Here is a 25,812-nt window from a genome sequence, read left to right on the forward strand (position 1 = left end):
GTAAAGGAAGAAACGAATGCTTTAAATTGCAATTATTGAATTAAGGTACTGCATGGCATTTTTTATATTAACTGTAGAATTACATACAATTTTCAACCTTTTTTTTTTTTCAGATCAATTTAAATACGGTCCACATACCTTTCTTTTTCGGATTAATTTTAAATACGGTTCAGGAACCTTTTTTCCGGATGAATTTAAATATGGTCCGGGAATCGTTTTTCCGGATTAATTTAAATACGGTCCAGGAACCTTTTTTTTTTCAGATGCATTTAAATATTATCCAATAATCTTTTTCTGTATCAATTGAAATGCAGTCCAGGAATATTTATTCCGGAACAATTTAAATCCGTTCCAAGTTTCGTATTGAAATGAAACAATACACTACTTGAACCGAATTTAAATTGTGGAAGTTAGAATTTATGGGCTCGTGAAGCTTTAACAATCCCGCAGTGGAGGGACTCTGTGTGCCGCCCATATGTCACCCAACGAGAACCCCATTTGTGGTTCATTTTCCATCTTATAAGTTCAGTTGCTCGTATAAACACAGAATGTAAATAATCAAATCGAAATAATCATTTGTGCTTATTTGCTGTACAATCAATTGATCCATCAACTGTTGTAGCTGTATCGAGAGGAGTGGTTTTGCAGGTTCTACCCCCTGAAATATCATCAAAATACTACTAGCGTAGGAAGTTAGGTAGCTGCCCTAGTCTTTATATCGCAATATTTCAATCCCCCCTCATTAATTTTTGCCTACAGCTGGAGTAGAAGCGTTATGTAAATAGTTGACGATTCTGTGTTGTAATGAAGTTTTAAAAGGTAAGTAATAAGGCTTCTAGGTGCTGAAAACCCCCAGCAAATCTCGAACTAAAGTGCACAGTCATTTATTACCTCTCTATCTTCCCCTTCTCTCATGAGCTCTGTGACTACAGTGCCACAAGGGTATTCTTATCTTTGCCAAGCTGTAAATAGGTTGGCAAAAAGGTACTCAAATGTAGATAATAGGAACAAAAAAGGCATATGATAGGTATTCACTTTCAATATTGTGAATAGTGAAACGCTTCAAATACTGTCCTCCAAAATGTAATACTTCCAAAAAATTAACGACTACAATTTCACAATGCATGTAGAGGATTGTATATTTTTTACTTAAAGGAAATGGTGTTATATAATTATTCATTTTCAAAATAGAATGATCTGTTCATGATGACGGGACATCATCACAAAGGATCATTCATGCTCAGGCCGGGATTTGAACCTGGAATCTTTGGTATCGAGATTGTGGGTCAACTATTCAATGCATCTCGGTCCGGCTTAAGGCAAGAAGTAGTGATGGACGGGCTTCCTCTTGAGCCGCGGATGAGTGAACTTTTTGCTAGTTGCCTCCTATTATGCACATTGAAGATGACGTCAGAGGGCAATTGCTCTTTATTCTCATGTTTATTCAATATTTATTAAGTTCCGGATCCTCTTGTGGGGAAACCTGAAGAAAATGGGCACAAAAACACACTTTGCGCAGTCGAATTATTATTTTGGAACATTTTAGTCACTCAAAGGCACTAACAGTCGAAATAGGCAGTTGTAGACACTATAGATTTTACGTATAATGATTGTATTATCCCGAAACCTATTTATGTAATGAAAGCATATGAACCTGATCAAATGATTTTTTGAATTTGTTTTTAAGTCCACTTTATGCACATACCTCCACCGGCATCGAACTCGGAACCCCTTGATTACAATGCGACAACGTTACCACTAGGTTATCCGGGAGTCCAGGCCCGTAGCCAGAATTTTATTTTGGAGGGGGGGACTCATCCTTTATCAGCAGCCACCATCGAAAAGGCGAAAAGTTGAGAGTAGAAGCCCTGAAGATTAATTTTGCAGTGTATTAGAGCATATTATAAAATATGTTTCATTCTGCTAAGGAAGTAAAATTAATTACCACTATGCACTATTTCCAACGAAACATTTGTTGGATTTCGGATAGGGTTTCAGCCCCCAGAGCCCTCCTCCTGGCTACGTGCCTGCGGGAGACTCACGAATCTGATCTCTGGAACAAAATATCCATTTATGGCAATATAGTTCGAGATGTCCGCTATTTAATTGATTGATTAGTTTGTTTTGCTAGTCTGCAGAATGCAGTCCAGGGTCTATTTTTGGAAAGTGGTATCCCTTACACCATTTGATTGGATGTGCCGAAGCCAGTTACCGATGTATGAATATCGGCAGAAATTGACATATTGGCATCGGCAAAAATCCGATATTTGAACCGGTACCTTGTAATAAGTTTTATATTTTAATTTTGTAAGATTCATCACTGTCGAGTTTTCAAGATAAAATTATTGTAAATTCTCATTCAGAGGATCAACCTACCTCAAAGTCAGAAATAGAACAGTACATTGCTGAACTGACTACCACGTGATCAGGATCCACTGTTGTATTGGAAATTCAAAAATGAGTATCCAAACCTGAAGTAAATGGCAAGAAAATAATTGTGCATACCTGTTGCATCAGTATCCAGTGAACGAGTGTACAAATTTGCGATAAGACAAGAAGTAGGTTACTTCCAGAAGCTCTTGTTTCTGAAGCTGAATCTGCCAGCATTCAATGTCCAATATTAAGACCAGAAATTAATTTTGCATTTCAAATAACTGCTTGTGTACTAATGTTTAATCTCTGAGGATATATATGTATGTGTATTTAACATGCAAATAGAAATATTTATAGCAAATTTAGTTTTGTCATGCTGAAAATAACATTCTATTTCTGTCTAATAATCTTATGTATCGGAATCGGTTAAATTTCGGTATCAGTTCCAAAAATTCAGTGAGTACCTCGGCATTCGGTAAATTTTCAACTTCGTCATATCACTAAAGAACACTGGTTGCTCTAACCGTTAGACCACGGGGCTTGTGATGCACACGGCACGCAACACGGGCATTGGAGCTTTGTATGACGTTACTATTTTTTTCTTCTTCTCGGGTTCATTAAATGGGAAACAAGTGTGCAAAACGCCCACGTCATGTTTCCTGCGACACATCACATGCAAGTTTTCAGGTCTACGTCGATTCTCCGTCTGCTAGGAGGCAATGTTTCTTTTTCCCCTGTGCGAGTCTGGCCAGAAGATCGTTCATGTGATCTGTATGTGCAAATGGCAAGCGTTCATCATCCACCTTGGTAAAGAGTCCATGTGCGAAATGTCTCGAGTTCATCTCGTGTCGCCAACGTGATTTTTAGCCGGCCTCCGCGATGTAGTGGTTAGCGCAACGTGCTGCGAATTCTTGAGATCTCAAATCTTTGTAGATAATCCGTATAGCCGCCTGTCGTAGTGACATCATTAGCATGGTAGTATTTGAAAGGGGGAAGATGGGGTATTCCCCTTTCTAGATACTTGCATCCAGTGATCCGGTTCATAATCTGTGGTCCGCAAACCCCCACGGGACTGCCATGTCCTTCCAGGCTCGAAGAAACGTTTCGAGCCTTCATACTTGACGAGAAAATTAATAAATATACAGTGTTTGGAATTAAATATGTTCCACGGCCTGCCACAGGTAAAACAATGATAATTTTTATCGTTGTTATTTTAATAATTATTATACTAATACAAAAATGTGTTAGTTGTGACCTTCTGCGCAAACACAAAACAGTGAGAGGTAATGAATGACCAAACGTAATGCATACAATGAGTTCAATGATTATCATTGCCAACTGGTAGCTTATTGAAAAATCAACTTGTCGCTGGAGTAGAGTGCCCAGGATATTGAAAAGGGAGAGGTTATGTACACTTTTTTTGGGGGGGGGGTAGTCTCCTCATTGCGATATTTTACTATTTTTGACGTTCTTTTTTTTAAGAATTCTGGACCAAAGGGGGGTTATAACCCCCACTAACCCCACCCCCCCTTGGGCACGCCACTGCCTGGGTCACAGCAATAAAAGATGTTTAGAGAGGGCCCGTTAGCATCGTTTAGGCATAGACGTACATAATTTCTTGTATTCCCCTTCTGAGCAGGATTTTCTACTTGGGAAGGGGGAGAGGATGGAATTGTAAAGACAGTTATCAGTTATCACATAGCTGCGTTCTAAGAGAGGTCGGGATGCAAAGTAAAATATTTCTTTGATTTCATTTTGAACCTTCGTTTTAAAATTTGTGTTCAAAGACAAAAATTGTAGTTTGGACATTGTTTCCCAGAGTTTTTACTGCTTCCATTCCAAAATTTTGATTTTCTCAATATTTCGGGAGGGGTTGTAGCGCTATCAGCGACCCTCCTGCTTACGCCACTGTCCCGGGGAGAATACCATTATAAATTTAGATGTGAAAACTGCAAACTTCCCTTAGAAGTAGACACCTACCTACACACAAGTTGCAACTTGTTCCCATTCACATCTCGAATAACAAGATGTCTAGTGTCTCCACATTTTCTTCTGAAAGATTTTGTCTTCGCATTGTTGTACCCTGAAAAAAAAGTGTTTCTGAATCTGTTTGAAGCTGACAATAATATTGCAATAGTTTCAAGAGCGCACAGCACACATGTGCTTTCTGAAGTTCACTCGTATAAGTTGATACAGAACTATGACTTGTTTCTTCTGGTACGTTATGAATTGCCACGAGAAGTTCCAGCGAAAAAAACAGGAGCTATAATTTGAAGATATTTCCCTAAAATTTGCAGATGCATTGGGACTTTGTGGATGAATTACTACGAGAATGGATAAGAATTTCCCTCGCCGATAATCCTAAATAATATCCAGAAAAATGTCCACCTCATGATTCAGTGTTTGAGTCATTCGTCTTTCCGGCTGGCTGTGCGGGTTGTCGACCTTCAACCCGTCAAAACATCCACTGACACAAGCAACCTCTTCCCTGTCGGAAATTTCCATCATTGAAGGTACTTTGAACAGAAAATTTCCGTTGTCACTGATGTTCATATGGCCAGGGGTGAGGGTTCGATTTCCTTTGCTTGTTTGACAGTGCTCATCTTCCGATTTCAAACTGAAATTAGCGTTCGGAACTAGGTTCCTTGATTTGGCGTCTCGAGCCCGCTCCTATAGCAACATACCCTACACAAATCTGTAACCCGTTGCATATTAGCCCCGTCCAGTTCGCTGCACTTTTTGATACTCTTTGCATTCACGAGTCTAGTTGATTACAAAGTGTAACACTGATGGCCGTGTGCACGAACGAAGATCAAATTTTGAACTGGGATCGGGAAAGGATCACTGGAAAATTCCATTGCACGATGACGGTTCAACACTTGATCGCGATCTAGGAACATCAAAACGCGACCGTTTTGGTGTGTCATCCTGATTCACGATACTGACGCTTCCACTTCAGGCAGTTGTTTTTTTAATATAAAAAGAGCGGAAAGTGATATCGAGGGTATACAAACGCTAGAGATGTTGGATGTACAATGCTGATAATTCGAGAACTATGTAAACTAAAAACTGCCAAAATAATAATAATAATTTGTGGTTCTGTGGTGCAAAGTTCTAATGTTTATAAATACTGTACTTTCTATCTCAGAACACAAAACATATATAAATGTCATATATTACGTGCAAGGTAAAATAGAACACAGCAATATTTACGATATTGCTACATGGTGTTGGAAATATGATTGTATAAATTTACGAAAATACATGTTACTGGCTATTTACACGACTCGACAATATAAATATATAAGAATTAAGAAATGAAAAATTCAAATACTTACCACAGTACAGTAATAATAGAAATAATAATAATAATAACAATATATCTTTACTTGAGCGGGCGAGGTTCAGCGTACGCTGTTCTCTCAAAATCGAATGCATTTCGAAAGGCATTAAAGTCCAGTAGAAGAAGGTTCCATGCTTTCTCCTTCTTCTTTTGTGTTGTGCCGTCAGTTTTTTTTTTTTTACACTCCACTACATCCTTGTACATATTGACAAGGTTGATTAGTACATCTCTCAAATTCAAAGAAGTTTGCAGCCCTAATTATTTTCTTCTCCTACATGTTGATACTTTAACACATCACGTTACTCTATAAGGTCCTTGATTGTCATTTGTTTTAGCCAACCAGTCAGGTATAGCCTTACAAATTAATCTCGGATCAGTTGAACGGAATCTCCTGAACGTCGTTTTTCGTTGGTGCAATGCAAATCTTTAAACCAAGTTCATTTAGAGTGGATTAAAATTGATCTCGTTCATCTGAACTTCAAAATAATCGACGTTGGTGCACGCGGCCATGAGTAGTCTACCTCGTTGATTTGGTGTCTGCACCGTTTGCTCTAAATTCTGGAGCTGTGTACAATGTGATGTGGTCACGTGGTACTTGCTAACCAATCAAATGAGCTTTGAAAGCAGCAGACGGGCGCGTCGAGTATCTGAGCGGGGCGCGTCGAGTATCTGAGCGCTCTTATAAGCGTTGCTCACTTGCTCGCTGAGTGAATTTGAACCTTGCCTGCCACAGGTTTAGACCACAAAATAATATCTGTCTTGTGTTTCGATCTCGTGAGGCAAAGAGTAAGAGGGGGGAAATTGTGTGAAGATGCGGCTAATAAAGAAGTATTTGTGATTAACGACTTGCGATATAGCGTAATTACAGAGGAAGTAAAAATAATAAAAGGTAACATAATTTTCCGCTTTTTGTAATTGTATTAAAATTAAAGTGGTTTATTTCAAATATGCATCGTAGTTTTGGAAAGTTATGCAAGTATGTCAAAAACAAAATTTCAAGACTTTTGTCCACGTCAACCATTTCTATAATTAACCACTTTCCAAAATCACTGAAATTTTGTCCACTCGACGTAGCCTCTGGCTCTGTCCGAAAGGTACAAAGTACATAATTGGAGTATGGGCTTGGCGGAAGTGACGTCACCTAGTACAGTTCGAAAGCGTCAAGTTCACGAGTTATCAAGACCACAGTGCAGAGCACGCCAAGGTTGCAGGCTCGGTCACGTGACAAGCGGACTTGTTCATTTGTTTGAAATCGCGGAGGTAGAGCAAGTTATTTGTTGTAGTTCTTCTAATGTGTGGAAATGTATGTATAAGTACATTTGCAAATGCTATGTGATTTCTGTGGTGAAAAACAAAGTGTTTTAAACGTGGAAAATCAATATGTCCTCGGTTATGTCTACTGATCGTATTTGGCGCTGCAGTCGAAGTACAGTTCGAAAGATTTTCACTTCCAGTCCACGACTTCAAGACCGCACTGCGAGACCATTCTCGAACTACGCTCGCTCCAAGTACGGTCTTGCACCTTTCGGACACAGCCACAGATTACTCAAAGGCACTGATATTTTGATCAACGAGCTTTGAGCACAGACTGTCAAGTAAATGATGTCTGCTCAGCGAGCACCGCCAGATACTCGACGCGCCCTAGGGCCAGGCCCTGGGCCAGGGAGGCTCACCCCCCCCCCCCCCGGCACTGCCATCAGCTCCCTTGACATTAGGTAAAACTATTTTGTATAATTTGTTTGCAGTGAAGAGTGAAAATGTAGACAGCTCACAACTTTAAGGATAAATCCACAGAACATCATTCGGTCATCTTGTTTATGAGCTGAGTCTAAGTAGCTGCAAGTATTTAGAAGATTCTCTAGACTTTGTAAGTTCTTTCATGGGGGAGCTTCCTTATCTGCACCTTCACTGTCCCTGTTGCGACTTCCCGTTTAGACACAGATATGTGACTGTCATCATGCAAATTCCCTTCGCATCTGCATCAAAGGTCAACTGCTCCCAAGTTTTGGGAACGAAGGGGAATTGCATTGGTTCGGCCAGGGGTGCACTGTGATTGAATATTGTGCACTTTTTGTGTGATATAATTATCTGTATCATATAAAGTAATATGGAGCGTGTATGGGATGATTTCAATATCAGATATGTTTTCAAAGATGTAGAAAAATGTAGTATTTGTATGATATTTATAATATTTTTATAACTTAATTCCCCCCCCACATAATTTACCTTCATTTAATACTGTTAAATTTTTAAAAATTGATTTGGTTTACAAGCCCCCCCCCCAGGAGATGAATTCCAGCTACGGGCCTGCCCAGGGTTGAAATCTTCTGAACTCGAGCATAGTTTTTCTTGCGTACAGAGCTGCACCTGCGCTGCGCCTAGAGTCCAACAGTACAGCGAACTAGACTGGGCTAATTTTGATTAAAAGCCGTCGTTCAGTGCTTGATATCTAAGCTTACTCCCAATTATTCTCCTCCAGCACATTTGCCATAGAAAATGCGCTTTGAGATCAAAGCCCCACAATGTTCAATACAACGTCCTCGAGGGGAGCGGGGATGTGGAATTCCTCTGTTGAAACAAAAGATTTGGTATGACTCACCTGTGGCTTTTGTACTGTATTGGTTATTGCCTGCCTGGACAGATGTCGTTAGTGTTGTGGGATTTCCGTTCGCCGGATTTGCGTCGTAAAAATAATGAGTGTATTTATTTGGTTTTCGGAAATGATCGTTATGGTTCGATGTCTGGTGACTCGCTTGGACAGGCAAGTGGGCCAATCGCGGGAAGCAACGTTGGAATAGGTTCGTAATTTTATCGCACCGAATTTTATCTTTTTATCCTCATCTTTATAAAATAGAAATAACAAGCAATGTATACGAAAGAAAATTGTGATCAGAGTTTAAATAAATATGACTATGAGGAATAATTACTCAACTTAATTTTTTGTTGTCAAGAGGTAAATTGATTGATTTGATATTATTATTTTTTTTAAGTCCAAATTATGCACAGTAAGGCTAATCGGGACTGGACCTACAGTTTAAAGTGGGATCCGAACAACTGTGTGTGTCCACCGGCTTTCGAACCCAGGACCCCTTGATTACAAGGCGACGACGCTACCACTGCACCATCGGGGAGGCCGTCAAGAGAAAAATGCCAAAGAAAATTGATGGAAGCTACAGAGCATTCCCTGACATTCGCTACGAGACTCGGAGGCAAGCGGTCCAGCGTCAGCGCTTGTCTCCCGGTGTACGGGGTCCGCGACAGTCGGTAGAGTTGGCTATTAAAATTACAGTTTTAATATTGTGTACTAATCTTGACTACAGAAGGTGTTGCAAATGATGTCCCTCTGCTGCAACACATTCCTGGCATCTCCGAAGGAAATTTGTATTTACACGTGCAAGTTCGTCTACTGTAATTCTTCCGATTTCTCGTACAATACTCTCTTTTAACTCACGGATGGTGTGCGGATTGTCTTTGTATACTTTATTTTTTAGATTTCCCCATAAATAAAAATCGCAGGCTGACAAATCGGGGGGACCTAGAGGGTTTTTGAAACACCCGTTTCTTGTGAGAGGCGGCGAATAGATATCCGAGGAAACTGTTCTAACCTTTGTCCTATCTCGTCGAGTTCTTCCTCAGTAAGTACACGTGGGTTTTTCTTTCCATTGTTATTCAGAACTGACCCTGTTACTCTAAACTTTTATACCAGGTTTAATATAGTGGTCCTATGTGGAACGGGAACACCAGGAAATTTCGTTGCAAAACGTCGGCGCACTTCTCCACAACTCCTCTTTCCGAAGTAACACTCGACAAGATAAATCCTTCGTTGTAATGTAAACTTTTGTGGTGCCATATTAAGCCACACTCTTCAACACACGGACACGACACAACACAACTTCCGAGGGAGGATTATACTGGCGTCAGTCTGCAACGGCCCGACCCTGTGGCCGAGTGGTTAGCACATCGCGCTGCGACGCCAAGGGTCCCGGGTTCGAATCCCGGTCGGGTTTGGTTGTTTGTGAATGTCCATTCATCAATTTCATCATTTCGTCACTCATCACCATCTTCGCAAATTAGCCAAGAGGCACAAAACGCGAAGTAAAATAAACTAAATCATAAACCAGTCAGTCTGCAACGTCAACAGAAAGGGAAAGAGAGCGAAAGCAGGGAGAGCGAGAAAAACAGACTGTAGCGTGCGACTGTCGTGGACCCGTTCACCGGGAAAGACAAGCGCTGACGCCGGGCCGCTTGCCGCCGAGTCTCGTAGCGAATGACAGGGAATGTGGTAGTATGTGTCTCTTTCGAGTTCTGCTTGTGAAACCAATGTACACAAAATAACAGAATCTTTAAAACGTATTGTTTATTTGTACTGAAGTTGATCGTAAATGTGTTGAAACCATAAAACCAACATTTCCATGACAACTTATTTAAATTGGTTTTCAGCTGAAATTTTGTTATTAATAATTTATAAAACGAAACTTTTGTTACCTATCAAATGTTTACTGCTTTTTTTATAAATTGAAAGTAACTACGTATGTATTGATTGCATAATTATCTTAGCGTCTAAATTTACAATAATATCACATTTTCATGGTTTAATTTTAAAATATAGAAACGAAGTGTGTAAATTTGTATTAAGTACGACTAAATCTCATGTTTTTCAGGTGTTTCTTTTTCACATTTTATTTTACGCAAGCAATGAGAGCTTCGAGAATTAAAACAAAACTACAAGTAAGATTCTGACATCTCTGTTCAGGGTTACGTAAAAATACGTTACCGAACAGTGGCGGCGATTGGGTTCCAAAACTGGGGGGGGGGGGGGGGTGGAATGAGCGTCGCCAGAAATTTTTGCAGGGAGGTCGGGGAAATGATAAAAAGTTGAATAGTAGAAAAATAAGTATTATTACCACGGTTATAAATATTATTATAATTATTAACTAACAAAAATAAATTGTATTTGAAATAATAATAATAATTATTATTATTATATAAATGGGGAGAGACTATCCACCAAACGAGTGAATAACAGAACAACTATTTTTCATTATTTCTTTTGTAATTTATGCAATTATCATCTGAATTGCATTTTGACATTAACTTTTGCACGTCTCGTTGAAGAAAGGGCTTTAAATGTTAGGGAGAATTGTTTTTCATAAAGTTTGTTGTGTGACCAATCACCAACAACAGTAATTATTGGAATTTTGAAAACTGTTGAACCATTTGTTCTTTGGATGAAATGATAGAATATAACCTTCTTGCTTTATTTTTCACTCAATGTTTTGGATCCAATGCATTTTTACTTTTATTATTCTGTTCGAATACTAACTAAATGAACTTTATTTCTGTTTTTAACAATATAAGTAAGAAACTTTGGGGTTTCTTGTATCTTGAAATGAACGATGTCAACTTCCAGGGGGGGGGGGTACACCGACCCGTTCGACCCCCCCCCCCTTCCGACGGCCATGGCGAGAGGGCAAACTAGAAGGGCAAGGGCAGTTTACTTTCCCTTGGTACATAAGGTTTAGCATAGTGCGGGGGCAAAAGTAGCAAGAAGTGTGGGCATTTGCCCCCATTCACGCCCCCCGCCCACCCCAATCGCCGCAAGTGTTGCTGAACATAGTGCGAAGATAGAATTGCGTTACGGTAAGCGTAGACAGTTTGAAATCATTCCATTATAGTGCATCTTTCATATAAACCCGTGTAATGTTGCGCAATATCTAAGACTTCTGCACACATTATATGTATATATGCACAAATGTTAACTGGGTATGTGGAGTAACAAATCACGGAAGTGCATTTTAAAGATTATACGAGTACATAACTTGTCACCTGCATTGTCAATAATCGAACAGAAATATGCTTTATTGCAAGCATGTGCAGATGTTGACGTTAGCCATACGTCTTCGGTTGTTTACGAAAACACGTAGTAAGCTCTAGTAACTGTTTTCATTCAAATCTAAACAATAGAAGTCTCGCGATAAAAGAAACTTTAATGTTTTCGATTCTGTTTGTGTAACTGACGGAAGCTGTCGTGTACCCTGTGACTCACATTTGTTTGTACTACTTGACAACGTCGCAAAAGCTTAGTGTGTTTCTGTACGGCGCGAGTGCAGCTATTTGTCGTAGATCAGATGCTGAGTTACCGTCAATTCAGAAACAGTTGACTTCTTGACGTGATAGGTGCGACATCTGTGCGTTGCTTCGGTGGTGGACTTTTCGGAAGTTCATACATTTCTGCTCACTTGACTTACCTGCCTCATGGCACGATTAAAACTGTGGTTTCTCTGTATTGTTAGGTGCATAAGACGTGCTGCGAAATATGTGTGGAAGGTTTTGTCTAGGATATTCAGGAGACATCGTAAGCTATTATTATTTTATGTTTCTACTTATTGTGGTATGTGATTTAAATATTGTCAGTGACAAACCACATTGATTGTTTTGGTTTATTTTACTTTGCTTTTCTGTAGCTGTTGCCTCATCGCGAAGATGAGGATGAATGATATGATGGAATTGATGAAGGGGCAGTTACAAGGAATACCCATGCCCAGACCGGAATTCGAACCCGGGACACCTGGTGTCGTAGCACGCTGTGATAACTTAACCACACTTCGCGACGGAGGTCGTCGACAAACCACATATATATCACACACTCGGTGTAACCACTGGCGTACGCAGAGGGTGGCTGAAGGGGCTACAGCCCCCTCCAAAATTTTTAAAAAATCAATTATTTTCAAACAAAAGCAGTGAAGAACTCGATAAAAAACTGGTAAATGTAAACTCGCCTTAAAATTACCCCGATTGCCATTTTTGAGAGTGGTAAGTTTTTAATATACGAAATATCTTATCGTCTTTGACCCCCTCCCCCTTGGTAAGCACGTGAGCACTATCCACCTTTGCAATTCCAGCCCCTCCAGAAATAAAATCCTGCGTACGCCAGTGGGTGTAACCAGGGATGGCGCCCAGTATACCGCCGTCCTCTTATAGGATGTCATAATTTTTTTTTTGCTGTCAACATTTTTTTAATACGAAATTCTTCCAGTACGCAAAAACGTGTGTATAACTTTTCGGTCAGTTGTCAGATGGTTAAAAGTTTTCAATATTTTACCTCCCTCCTATATCGTGGTCCTTTCCAAATCAGTGTTTCTAGCCCCCCCCCCCCCGATAAATTTTCATCAAACATTTCCTTTTATGATAAAAAAAAGTGCATGCGCCTACATTAAAAAGAAGGGGTTCAACAGCTGCAAACCATTTTGAGTCCAACGACAAAATTATATTGTCCTGTTTTCTTGGAAAGCGGGGAGTTCAGAATTTATGTTCTGATAACCTGTACTTCGGTGAGCGTATGAAGGACGTGAGTGTTTATGGCGTGCATTACATTGAGTGTAATAAGACTGTTAAGTCTACAGTGGGATCCATGAGTAATACCGTGCAAATTGTCCATTAGCATGCTCGTGCACTTTATTTGATCCAGTATGAGCTTCAAGGATTAAAAGAAAACCCAAAACAAGCTGTTGACAACTTCTGCACCAGCATACTTAAAAATCCATCGCTTAAAAACATATAGGATGCAAGAGAAAAATTAATGAAAATAGTCATGGACAATTTGCCGAGCAATAGTAGTGGATCCCACTGTACATTCATCACTCAAAAGGCGGCAACTTTAGCTATATATGAGTTGCCTCGAAAGTTGGTTATTTTATTCATTATTGGGCGGCGGGCTGTGAAAAAGTAGGTTGTAAGTTAATGTCAATTGCAGTGGCGTACTGCTAATACTTGTGCTCAAATTTCAAAGATAATGAAAATAAGTGACTGTAGTTATGTTATCCAGTAGTTTCAGATATCTTCATAAAAATTGGACAAGCCTACGTTAAAAATGCAGTTATGCGCCAGTTAGTGTGGAATGACTATAAGATGGAAAATTAGAGTACGTATATGGAACGTAGGCTTACATATCTATTCCCTGAGTACTAATGCGCCGGGTAATAACGGTGTATGAAAATATTTCAGATCTCGCAGGATGGCACTCTTTCATGCCCATGACAAATACATTTAAAAACAAAACTTTCAATTTCTAAAGCTTCAACTCTGTTAGACAAAGCAAAATGTCAGTAGTTTTTGCTAGTAAGTGTTATATGAAGACAATTTAGAATAAAGAAATGTAGGGCGCTGGAAATTGTGACGTCATAGGATATGTTGACTAAAATCGTTTTAATCGGACTTTAAAAATAAACTAGGTTAGTGATTGTTGTATGATTTTCGGAAATTTGAAACTTTTGTGACATGCATGTGGTTTAGCCTCATTATAACGGATGTTGAGTCAGTCGATAATGTTGAATGTGCGAAGAGGTTTGTGTCGTTCTCGAAGGCCAAGGTCGAATCAACGTATAAACTGTCCTGCACAAACTTTTGCAACGGATACAGGCCATTAGAAACTTTTCTTAACTTATTGTGTGTGTTTGACACTATACGAACCTTGGAAATATAAACTTAATTTTATACTCAATGTATGCAACCATACGCTACAGGTTCATGGTTGCCACTAATGAATTAATTACAGTTACGATTCACAAAGCTGTTGATATCCGCTTGGAACGTCAGAATAAGTTTCGTATTAAAGCAATCTTTGGTTGGAGAATATTTTCAATTACCATACATTGTAGTTTACCAGAGAGTCTGACACAGTCTAGTCTCGGTACCAGGCACGTAGCTAGAAATATATTGGGGGGGGGGGGTTCGAACCAAGTCTCAGAAATAATAATAATATGAATGTTTAAATTAATACGTTAATACAATTTATTGGTCTGTTTATGATAATATGTCAACTAATTAATATTGTATTATTATTTCATGGATGGGTAAAAATACGGTGCAAAAAGAACACGTATTTATTATGTAGGTTACGTGTAGTTAGGATCGTCAAATTTGTATAAAAACAACTGTCCTGGAAAGGAAATTAATGTCAAAATGATAAGGACTTGAATATTTATTAATTAAAAAGGATGTTAGATCCAGCTGACGAAAAGTAAAGTTCCTGATTAATATTTTATTCATATCATTATAAGTAGAAGTGTGCATAAATAATCTTTGGTCCTGTCATTCAAAGCCGTGAGATCCCAATCTAATCCTTGCCTTCCCGTAAGTTCGGCGGAAATAAGTAACCCTCGCTTATACAACAATGCTTAACAAGAACATTCTTATTATTGAATTTTAGTTCTTGGTCTTTCAGAGCGGGGGTGTCCAGAACCCCTCCCCCTCCTAAATACCTCCGTTCTCGGTACCATCCCTGTCTGAGCAAATAACAAAACACTGATAACATGTCAGGGTCAAATAACTCCAGCGTAAGTTTCCGGCCACAAGAAAACATTGAAATGGCATAAACAGATGACGAACATGGAAGGCCAAGCGTCTTCAGTTCCATGGCACTAAACCAACTTTCTATTCTCAGTCGTATCGGAGCCTTTTATCGTCCTCACTAATTTGAGGAGCCTGCTGTTTGTGTTCACGGATGTTAAAACTTTCTCCGTTCTTTGATGAATCATAGTCTTTGTGTGTCGCTGGGACGGGATGTTTTTGCTACTCCTGTGCGCATAGTGCATCACAATTTCGCAGTGCCTTCAACTTCTGCACTAAGATTTCAAACGACTTCGCATTTTGAGACTAGCATTTTTGTTCCGATGGAAGTGTTCTGTAAGTAAATCATTTTTGTAATTTTATCTATATTTCTCTTAGAAATTCAAATCTTAATGTTCGGCACACTGGACGTGTTGAGTGCAAAGTACATTTTGTATATATCATTTCCCCATGTTGCGTAAGATAATGAAGGTACCGAAGTATAGCAGTCTGTGGTTTGCCTGTGTTTCGTAGTGCCATGAATTGCCGCAAGTGGCGCTAGTTACAGGTTTGGTGGTTCGTTCAACTTGTTCTCTTTCATTTTCTTCGTGTTATTATTTTTCTAAAGTTTTGGTTAAACTAAATAGGTTGAATGTTTTCTTAATGCTAAATACGTACCCTATTTCAGTGTATAATCGTCACACCCTGTTTGTTTGTTTTTCAATCCAAAAATTGGTTTATAACTTTCATAGCGTAAACGTCGCATCGGCGAGTCAAATAACCAAACCAATGATAACGGCGCGGAATATACGCACAGAGTAGATTAAATTTTGTCTGTAATTCGTAACACTGTAGTAAATTTTGTCCATTGTGATATTTCAACTATAATGTACAAATCAGTAACAGCTAATATGTTAATATTTTTTTCAGACGGGATAAATGTTCTCCAAACTGTCACGAAGAAGTGATGTACGTCGAATTGGACAATTTTAACGCATATTAATTATTTTTGAGTACCGGTAGTACCATCACAATTTTTTTAATAAAACAAACCTAACATAATGGTTGCACCCTACTTTTTTGCAGAAAAAATAAGCTTAAAATCTGCGACGATTATGCAGTGATACTTTTTGTTTTTTGGTGAAGCTGTGGACAGTTTGTAAGAGAGTCAATGACTGTAATTTGTCCAGCAGGCACATATATGAAACACTAGACGGGAAAACCTTATACTATCATCATTGGTAAATATGCAACCATACAATACTAGACCAATCAGTAGATTCCATTTTCTGAAACTTTTAAACACATTTGGACACTTTTAGCACACGATGTGTTCAGAAGTGATTAGCTATTGGGGGTACGGATGGGGCCTCCTGATGGCTCAGTGGTAGCGTCATTGCCTTTTAATCAAGGGGTCCTGGGTTCGATACCCGGTGGAGGCACAAGTTCGGATCCCACTTTGAACTGTAGGTCCAGTCCCGATTAGCCTTACTGTGCATAAAGTGGACTTTAAACACCAACTCAAGACAATCCAGACGTCCTGTGTTCCAGTCTGTTTATATGCCCTCTTAAAGTTTGTGATATTTTATACATATAAAATATATAATGTATAATTAGTGACGTGAAGTTTTCTTTTTAACGATAACACCGAAAAGTTGAGGAAAGCAGGTAAAGGATCAATTTTTTGATGTTTCGGAATCGCGAAATGACTCAAATTATGCCATTTTTCAGAATATCACCGAATTTTGGACTTGAACGAGAAAAATGCATTATAAACGGGGGATAACTCTACTTCTATTAAAAAAAGAACTACCTGACGTGCTATTAGATCTGTCATTTGTAGTCTAGCTGGTGATAGTTCAATTCAGAAGAGATTGTCACGCCTCATTTATTGCAGTTTGTCCCAGACATGACCGACAGTTTTCAACCTCGTGCTGAAATATAATTCTTTCGGGGTGATATTCCCAGAAGGGAAATTTTATAGGAAGCAGAAGCACCTGTGTGTAATCAAAACTGTATTTTGAGGTCTCGGAGGGATATTTTGGCATTGTGTATGATTGTGTCCAAAGATCTGGTTGTTATCATGCAATAAACATTTCATATTTAGTGTCTGATGAGATGAAATAGTTTTTCAATTGGAAGAAATTTGGTCATTTCTCACAAAGATAAGGCGCATATATTTTTTTGTTATTAAAACTAAAATTTGTCCATTTTCCAAAACTAAAACAGTGTAAAAATCTTAAGAATAGAAGGAACAGTAAAAATGCATGTAAAAATAAACCGATTTTAAATTAATAACACCGAATTTTGCCCTAAACCGCGAAAAATAACACTGAATTGCAGTAGGAAAAAATAAAACGAAAACTTCACGTCCCTATATAGCTGAATTGTACAGTGGGATCCATGAGTATTACCGTGCAAATTGTCCATGACTATTTTCATTAATTTTCCTCTTACATCCTATGTGTTTTTAAGCGATAGATTTTTATGTATGCTGGTGTAGAAGTTGTCAACAGTTTGTCTTGAGCTTTCTTTTAGTTCTTGAAGCTCTTATTGGGTCAAATAAAGTGCACAAACATGGTGATGGACAATTTGTACGGTAATTCTAATTGATCCCACTGTACACTCACTACCTTTGGTGCGTCTCATGTATTGGCAAACTTATAAACCTTTATAATGCCAAACTGAAAGCAAATTTATAAATTTTTAATGCGATATTGCGGAATTCGTCAAACATATTGCTAGTTATAAAAAAATCTTACACCGTTTTCACACGCTTAGTTTAACTGCTTTTGTTGCTCGTTTTGTCAAGATTTTACTTCCTTTCCCTTTTAACGTCTTTTGAAAGTTAAGCATTTCTCCTAAAATATTATTGTTTGTACAAACTTTCACCTTCAACCGAGGAAGTGTTCTGGACGTCGGGTGCTGTCATTTCGCCAAGACTGCCACTAGCAGTGATTAAATAATGCATATGGAATTTCGTATGGTGCATGCTGCAGCTGGTACAAACAAGAACAGGAGGAATGACACGTTTATTACGTTGTCTCTCACACTTGTTTACCAAATTTACATTTCGCAATTCTGTGTACGAGATCGTCCCCCCCTCCCTCCTTCCATCATATTCCATTCACATACCACTCAGTAGAGCCACTGTCTCGCAAGAAGTGTTTATAGGTGCAAGGGGAGTGGGTCAATTCAAGGCAATGAACGATCAACAAATGGCCTTTTAAAACCATCCGCTTGGCGCCGCCACTGTAGAAATCCGCAAGGGTTTAGTCGTGTGGAATGGAGAACAATTTTGAATATTGACATGAGAAAGTCAGTGGGGTGCTCAGACAAGTGGGGTTATACTATCTTTTTTTAAGAAGCCCGTTCCTATATTTGCCATCTCTTGTATCTGGAAGTGTTTGTTGGAGGATGGGGTCAAAGCTGTGTGAAAAGGGGAATTGTAAACCCATACCAGCCTCCATGGACACGCCACAATTGATTTGGGTAGAATGTGTTATCTGTAGAGGCTTAAAGTTTTCCCGTGATTCCTCTACAAACATAAATTCTGTGCCAACTGGCATTGGTGTGAACACAGTTGAATTGTCTGTAGTGTAGCTATTGAGTGACCAACTTGAAATCGTACTTCGTTATCTTAGGTATGGAACAGTGAAGCATTCAGTTCCTAAAGACTTAATTGTAACGTCTTGTGTGCTTGCTTACGATTTATCACGTCATAGCTGCACATTATGTTAATAAAAATTACATTTTACCAAAACTGGCGAATTTGTAATAGTTTATTTCCTGCGTGCCATTACCCATTTATTATACACGTCTGAATAGATTGAAAGCTCAAGTTGGCAGTCCGAAACTTCTACAGATTCAGTCTGATAGTACAGAGTGGGCCAAAAGTCACGAAGGGGTTATAACTGTGAATAACTTTTTTATTGATAATTAGTTTCCAATGAGATTTCACAGACTTGAAGACCAAGGATGGGAGATTGTTTACACTTATGTGTGGAATATAATCTCAGGTAGGTGTCCTCCATTATGGGCCTCACAGATACGGGCCCTGTGTAGCACATGATGCATGACAGGGGTCAACACTTCTGGTCCGAGTGCCCGTATTTCTGCACAAATATTGTCCTTGAGCTGTTGTAATGTTTGTGGTTTGTTCACATACACTTTGTCCTTCAGAAAGCTCCAAAGAAAATAATCAAGCGGAGTGAGGTCAGGCGAACTGGAGGGCCAGTTGATGTCAGTGTTTCTCGAGATGATGCGATGGTCGAAAATGGTCCTCAGAAGCCCAATTGAAACAAAAGAAAGGAGAAAAGAATAATTAATCACCAAACAAATTATCGCGAATTGTACACTTAAATCATGTGCTACATGTGAGGCCCATAATGGCGAACACCTACCTGAGCTTCTATTCCACAAATAAGTGTAAACAATCTCCTATCCTTGGTATTCAAGTCTGTGAAATCTCATTGGAAACTAATGATCAATAAAAAAGTTATTCACAGTTATAACCCCTTCGTGACTTTTGGCCCACCCTGTAGTTGAAGAACCTGAGAAACATTTGTAATATCATCTTATTTTGAGGCAGTTTTCAGTGCACTAGACGTTTTTATGGTTTCATTCTGATTCACTCAGAATACAAGGATATGGCGAGTCTATAAATTTCCGTGTGCTTATCCGGTCAAGTCATTGGGTACATGTAGAGATATAGTAAGCCATCATTGTAATGTATCTTTTGTAGACAGGTACTTATCGCCCCCTTGTGTCCATATCAATTTACAGCTGCTAATGCGTAAGTATGAGTCGAACGCTGAACTGAACAAAAGGCCATTACGTTATGTAGGTCAGTCTTGCAATGTTCCAGCGCTGTTTTGCCAATGCTGAACAGAATTTACCAGTTTTGAGGAGCATTGTACTTCTGCAGCAGTCAATGCAGTGCTCGTAAACTTTAATTCGAATCATAATGTGTTGTAGGACGCGTAACACGCAGCCTTGGTACACTAAGGTATTTATAAAGGTTGGTCAAAGCCTTTACTAATGCGTTCACTGGCCGACATAAAAATGTTACTGGCTCCCACGCTTACGTCATCGGATGTTACGCTACTCATTCGTAGCTCCCTAATTTCCCCACGATGGTGGGTGTCCACCGGTCAAATTACGAAATATTGAATGGATTTTATTTATTACAAGTATCTTATGAAGTTTATATCGTGATTAGAGCCTCAGGGGAGTTCAGTATCAACGCCTACCCCTGCTTATTGGTATCGCCCTAGCATTACCTTTACCACCCTTCCCAGACAAAACAGCAACGTTTGCGGTATTTCCGAAGGCAAGTCTTGGCTCCACCTGTTTTTCCTTCAGGAACATATGTGACGATTTTTGAATATATTTAGACTGACATTGACCCCGTGCTATAAATAGCCTTTCTCGTAGGTGCGTACGTTACTGTGTGCTAAATATAGCACGGTTTTCACAAGAAGATTGTGTGGAGGATGTGTGACTATGAAAATCGTACCAACAGCACAAATGTTTTCTTCCCTAACACATGTCTCCCGCCTAAGCACAGATTGTTGAGAATTATAGTCTTATTTCTTTGTTGGACATTGACTCCTCATTGGCGAAATCCTTCCGTAACTACTAACGCATCAGTAACACTTTCGTTAAACGAGGTTCTAAGCGAATAACAGCAAAGCATATAACATATAGTAAACGTTACGTGCTTTTGTGTAGCGTTAGCAGAAAACTTTCACATTAGCATCGTTATTTATTTAGTAGAGTATTACCAGATACATAGCGGTTTATATTGGCACATAATATGCCAATTTTTTATACCACTAGATATAACAGAAATCTTGAGAATGTTGTTTGAAAGAAAACTTTAATCTTCAGTAAAGACGTATAAGAAATTTAAGTTTCAGAAGTAAAATATTATTTCTGTAGTAATAGTTTTAATGTGTGTGAAAGCCTTTGAATAGCTCTCCTGAAAAATTGCAAAAAATTTAGATGTGAGGAGGTCGACGATATTGACGTGCACTAATTATATTAACAATTACATTATTTTTTATTGTGTACATTTAGATTTTTATTTTCAAATTGTATATAAAAATATAGCTCTGCGCTTTTTATTATTTTTTTTTAAATAAATGATACGAGCTATTGCCATTTTACAGTTTATTTTTAACGTAATAATTCTAATACAGTTATTCTGAAGATATAAATAAAATAAAATTATTGTACATGAAGAAAATAATACCATTCATGATGTCTCTGTACCACCTTAAACTATAAGGTTATACGTATATCAAAATTGATTTCAAAAACTGATTTGATCAAATGTTGATTGAATTAATGTTAAATGTTTATTAAGGGAATGGGATGAATTTGGACCTGTTAAACCCTCCCCGTATATACGGCCATGGCAGTGGACGAGAAATAAAACTACAGTAAAACCAGCAGTGGATTAGTACGAGAAAAGAAATGGTTTACTGTGTTTTTTTTGTTATTTAGTGACCTTTTTTTCTGCCACTTTCGGCCAATCGCAGCGATGAAGATTGATGATTAGATAAAATTGATGAATGGACACTCCTGGAGAGTCTCGAGTCCATGCCGACTCTCGAACCCGGTAACTCCAGTGACGAGATCGATCATGCGCAGTTCCCTGCTAATAATCAGGGAACGGATTTATGTGTAAATACATCAGTAGCGTAACTAACACAGTCTGCGCCCCTCCCTCCCCCCGCAACTTTCAGTTGTGCGCCCCTACTCGTTAAAAAAATCTTTCTCTTTTAAAATATTAATTCACGCCTACATTTAGGTTATATTAGGTATACAAATATGAAAATACATACATGAATTTGAATCAATGTAAAAACTGGTACGAAAGGTTATGACTACAGACAAACTAAAAAATTAGATATTGTTCTTACATATGACAGTACACTGTTACTACAAAAATTACGATGGTGTTCAATTACCATTACCAGTTCTCTGTTTTTTATGGAAGCAAGTTCTTGTGCTAGTTTGGTCGAGACCAATTTTCGAGCTAGCTCGTTTTCGATTCGTAAGAGCGCAAGTCCACTCAATCTTACTCTTGTCATTGTGTTTCTGAAGTAATGTTTGATCAATGTCAGCTTGGAAAACGACTTCTCAGCTGATGAAGACCTCACATGAAGGGTCAAATACAGCATATAATACGTTAGGAATGATACTAGCCAGAATCTTGTTTTCTATCAAGAGCAATTCTGTAACTTCGCTGATGTTCAACATGTTTTTTCTTTTGATTGCATTCGAAAACAAACAATTTCTGTAGCTTTAGTGCAAGATACATCTTCATGGGGCTTAAAAACTAAAAAGGCGAGGCTTTCTTTGATTTGTTTCATGCCCTGAAATCTATTGTTTATTTGATTTACGAGAATATCTAAAGCACGGTAGAAAATCTTTACTTTAAAACAGTCCAATGGGTTGAGAAAGTTACTGATATGTTGTTGATAACGTGGTAGAAATTGTAAGGGAGCTGAGCGGTGAAAGTCAGCGTTGCCAACGCATTTTCTTGCTTGTCGTCTACCCTTCGGCGACGTAAACTATTCAGCTATTACTTCTAATCTGGTAATCCACTTTCTACTTTTTCTAGTGATTATTTTTTCTGTTTGTAGTTGTAGGGACATAGAAATATAATATGTTATGTTGAAACTTTTGTGAACTGTTAGTATTTCTTAATTTATCATTCTTATTGCGCCCCCCCGCACCACGGGGGTTGCGGGGGTGCTATTTACGCCACTGAAATACATATTTATGTATGAAGGTGAAATCAGTTATATTTTGTATTATCTTTGCGCATCATGGCATGTAGACTCGAGAAATTTAAGTTTTTATTTTCCATATTTGTACATATATTAGATTTTGGCTCATATTTTACATATTATATCCATACTTCAGAACATTTCTCAACATATGCCGCATGTCCCCATGTGACCGAAAGAGTTGGGTGAGTTTCTTGGGAATAAATTACAAATTTGAAACACACTCCCATTAATTTCGATATTGAACGCAGTTTTAGCCAATATAAATCAATCCTAAGAGACAATAGATGGAAATTCACGTTCGAACACTTACAACAAAAGGTTGTTAGTCATTGTTTTCGAAACAGAAAATGAAAACACATTTTGTGTTGTTTTACAATTAATGTCAATGTGAGCGTACTGTATTTTATGTAGCTTTTATAGTGTCTTTTACAGAGCATTCCCTGACATTCGCTACGAGACTCGGCGGCAAAGGCCCGGCGTCAGCGCTTGTCTTTCCCGGTGAACGGGTCCGCGACAGTCGCACGCTACAGTCTGTTTCTTTTTTCGCTCTCCCTAACTTCGCTCTCCTTCCCCTTCTGTTGACGTTGCAGACTGACGCCAGTATAATCCTCCCTCGGAAGTTGTGTTGTGTCGTGTCCGTGTGTTGAAGATTGTGGCTTAATATGGCACCACAAAAGTTTACATTACAACAAAGGATTTATCTTGTCGAGTGTTACTTTGGAAAGAGGAATTGTGGAGAAGTGCGACGACGTTTTGCAACGACATTTCCTGGTGTTCCCGTTCCACATAGGACCACTATATTAAACCTCATAAAAAAAGTTGAGAGTAACAGGGTCAGTTCTGAATAAAAGTGGAAAGAAAAATGGGGAAATCTAAAAAATAAAGTATACAAAAACAATCCGCACACCATCCGTGAGTTAAGAGAGAGTATATTGTACGAGAAATCGGAAGAATTACAGTAGACGAACTTGCACGTGTAAGTGCCAATTTCCTTCAGAGATGCCAGGAATGTGTTGCAGCAGAGGGACATCATTTCAACAACTTCTGTAGTCGAGGTTAGTACACAATATGAAAACTGTAATTTTAATAGCCGACTGTAGCGGACCCGTTCACCGGGAAAGACAAGCGCTGATGCCGGGCCGCTTACCGCCGAGTCTCGTAGCGAATGTCAGGGAATGCTCTTATTATTAAAAAGGTAAATGTTTACAATTTTAAGTCCATTGCCTCCAAAACAGACTCCTAGCGCCCCCCCCCCCTTTTCCTCCAAAAGAAATTTTAATTCGTACACTTTTTAAAATTGGTCACATTGTTGATTTAGACGTCTCCGTTTCAAAGTGGTTTAAAACCAGTTTATCCACCCACTCGTGATGACTGATGAGGTAAAGACTCACTGACCGAGAGCCCTATCTACGGTCCAGGCTGTTGACGTTCCTACCGGAAATGGCCGGTCCAGTTAGTTACACAAGCACATACCTCAAACAAGGCTGCTTGTAGAATGGTGTTGCCTTTTTCCTCTTCAGATGGGTATTGGTGGCGGTCTCTATCGATTGCGTAGCAGTTCATCGTCCTAGGGTCCGCTTTTCAAAACAATGAGATTGCTGGAAAGATTGATGTTGCGTGTTAGTCCCGGAGGGAAAACGTTTCTTCACCCTATTTGGCTAATTGAAAGGATCCGTCTGAATGTTCGTGTTAAAGTAAATGACCAACGGCAGATTTGCTTGTTTATTTAGGATAGGTAGTGTATGAACGAAACATACGTAGGTACCGAGCCTATACCCTGTCCCAACTATCTTTGGAGCAATGCTGCGCATAGCGTCAGAGAAGGAGAGGAAATCAAGTGGACAGAGCGAAGCAGTACACGCTGCTGCGAAAGCTTTCACCCACTTCACGCAATACCGTTCCCTCTCGCATGTTCATTGGTGGAGCTGTCTCGCGTCACTACTTGCACAGAGATTTGTTTTCGTTCGCCTGCTCCAGAGATAGTTGGAACAGGGCATAGACTTTCGTCTCATTGTCGGCCTCTTCTAGAACCAGGAATTCGCTCTTTCATTCTCGGCCGCGTCTAAAACCAGGAGTTCGCTGTCTCATTCTCGGCCACGTCTAAAACCAGGAGTTCGCTGTCTCATTCTCGGCCACGTCTAAAACCAGGAGTTCGCTCTTTCATTCTCGGCCACGTCTAAAACCAGGAGTTCGCAGTCTCATTCTCGGCCACGTCTAAAACCAGGAGTTCGCTGTCTCATTCTCGGCCACGTCTAAAACCAGGAGTTCGCTCTTTCATTCTCGGCCACGTCTAAAACCAGGAGTTCGCAGTCTCATTCTCGGCCACGTCTAGAACCAGGAGTTCGCAGTCTCATTCTCGGCCACGTCTAGAACCAGGAGTTCGCTGTCTCATTCTCGGCCACGTCTAGAGCCAGGAGTTCGCTGTCTCATTCTCGGCCACGTCTAGAGCCAGGAGTTCGCAGTCTCATTCTCGTCCACGTCTAGAACCAGGAGTTCGCTGTCTCATTCTCGGCCACGTCTAGAACCATGAGTTCGCTGTGTCATTCTCGGCCACGTCTAGAACCATGAGTTCGCTGTCTCATTCTCGGCCACGTCTAGAACCAGGAGTTCGCTGTCTCATTCTCGGCCACGTCTAGAACCAGGAGTTCGCTGTCTCATTCTCGGCCACGTCTAGAACCAGGAGTTCGCTGTCTCATTCTCGGCCACGTCTAGAACCAGGAGTTCGCTGTCTCATTCTCAGCCACGTCTAGAGCCAGGAGTTCGCTGTCTCATTCTCGGCCACGTCTAGAACCAGGAATTCGCTGTCTCATTCTCGAGCTCGCATAGAACCAGAGGTTCTCTGCCTTGTCCAGAACCAGATGTTCGCTGCCTCATTCTCTGCATCGTCTAGAACCAGGAGTTCGCTGCCTCATTCTCGGCCACGTCTAGAACCAGGAGTTTGCTGTCTCATTCTCGGCCACGTCT

The 25,812-nt window shown here is 39.5% G+C and overlaps 1 protein-coding gene across 1 annotated transcript in view; it reads left to right on the forward strand.

The window, feature by feature from the left end:
• Positions 1 to 25,812, forward strand: part of LOC145980983 (protein sprint-like) — a 127,500-nt gene that overhangs the window by 79,230 nt on the left and 22,458 nt on the right. The gene's annotated exons all lie outside the window — the stretch shown is intronic.

Source organism: Lepisma saccharinum, chromosome 28, assembly GCF_977018435.1.
Source record: "Lepisma saccharinum chromosome 28, izLepSacc3.1, whole genome shotgun sequence".
NCBI classification, from domain to species: domain Eukaryota; kingdom Metazoa; phylum Arthropoda; class Insecta; order Zygentoma; family Lepismatidae; genus Lepisma; species Lepisma saccharinum.